The 1,785-nt window shown below is 37.5% G+C and overlaps 1 long non-coding RNA gene across 1 annotated transcript in view; it reads left to right on the forward strand.

Moving 5' to 3' along the window:
• Nucleotides 1–1,785, forward strand: part of LOC107564070 (uncharacterized) — a 36,524-nt gene that overhangs the window by 915 nt on the left and 33,824 nt on the right. The gene's annotated exons all lie outside the window — the stretch shown is intronic.

A 1,785-nucleotide genomic window follows, 5' to 3' on the forward strand; every position in this document is an offset into this window, starting at 1 on the left:
AGCTGCAGCTCATCCAGAACGCTGCTGCCAGGATTCTGACCAGAAAATCTGAGGATATCACACTAGTCCTCAAGTCCTTACACTGGTTTAATAATAATAAAAAAAAACTTCAAGTCATCTGTTTGCATGTGAAAATAAATTGCATGTATTCATGTTTTAAAGCATAATTCAGCATTTCCATGGAGAATGTTTGATCAAGTGGAAATTGATCTATAATCAGTTAGCATAAGATCAGCAAAAGTCATGAAGAATGAATGTGTTGCTAAAATGTTTAGTATGTTTTTAAACTGTTAAAAGGCCTTAGGGTCTCTAAGAACCAAACTGAATATAAGGGTTAAAAACCATCTCTGAGTTTAGGGTCAAAGAGTCATATGTTTTATTGATATATTATCTCTGAGAAAATACTAAATCTCTGCGTCTGAGCAGGATTCAACAGCAAACATCTCAGGTGAAATTTATTTCTCACAACACTGAAGATCCAGAAGGAGCCACAGTATGATGATTGAAGCTTCTCATTAAATGTGGCTCAGCAGTTTCACAATTCCTCTTTCTTAACATGTCTATATGAAATCAGTTTAAATCACCTTCTGTGTCAATCACAATCAGCATTTCTTAAGGTTCTCTCCCAATTCATTTTCAGGGTGGCATTAGATTTTTATTTTATTTTTTGTCAGCTAGATTGAAAGGAGCCACAGTTTTATGCATTGCATTTTTTTTATCCCATTTCCTTATGTTGAATGAAAAAAAATTGTGCCAGCCTGAACTCACGGATGTGGCCCGCTCAATTATGTCATTTATACCTTTTGCCGTGGCCTTTATGAGCTAACTGCATATTAATAGCCTAATTAAAAGGAGACAAGAAGTTTAGTTTGAGTGACTTTTGTGAAGGGACATGGTTTTCCAATGTATAGCCCACAAGAGTAATTATAGCGACGTCTGAAGAGTTGGCTTAGGATGTTGATAAGAAGTGTGAAGAAGAGGACCAATAGAACCTTTTGACTCCTCAGCTCAGGAAGACAAAACGTGAAAGTCCTCTCCGAATTCATATTTCATGAAATCCACGGCATATTTAAGCAAATCCATACTAGCTACACTCTTAAAAATAAAGGTGCTTCACGATGCCATAGAATAACCTTTTTGTCTAAATGGTTCCATAAAGAACCTTTAAGATCTGAAGAACCTTTCTGTTTCACAAAAGGTTATTTGTGGTGAAAAAAGGTTCTTCAGATTATAAAAAGGTAAGAAAGATATGGTTCTTTAAAGAACCTTTGACTGAATGGTTCTTTGTGGAACCAAAAATGGTTCTTATATGGCATCACTGTGAAGAACCTTTTGAAGCACCTTTATTTTTAAGAGTGTAGTTGTTATATGCCTTTATTTAAATTAGACTTGGCACATATCGAATGCTATCTGATGCCAGCTTCTCTACTTACTTTGACAAACCCTGACAGACTCTTGTGAAGAATAGCAGTAAAAGTGTGAAGGACGTTTTATCAGGTGCTGCTCATGTGTTTATGCTGTGTGTGTGTCTAAAGAGGGGTGTTACAGCCACAAGGATAATGTTCCTCTTTCTCCTTCTGGCCCATTCTTTGTCTGGATGCCCACCTTGGCTGGCTCTTCACAGCAGGCCTGTGGTGAAATAGACATCTATCCAACAGAGAGGTTAATAATTGTGCACCTGGCTCTCCACAGGGCCCTGTTCCCCCATTCTTACCTCTTATTTAATCAAACACAAGAGGTAAAATGCATGAGGGTGTGCAAGACAAGATATAGGCTACGTGCAGC

Source organism: Sinocyclocheilus grahami, unplaced genomic scaffold (assembly GCF_001515645.1).
Source record: "Sinocyclocheilus grahami isolate Dianchi unplaced genomic scaffold, SAMN03320097.WGS_v1.1 scaffold907.1, whole genome shotgun sequence".
In the NCBI taxonomy this organism is placed as follows: Eukaryota; Metazoa; Chordata; class Actinopteri; order Cypriniformes; family Cyprinidae; genus Sinocyclocheilus; species Sinocyclocheilus grahami.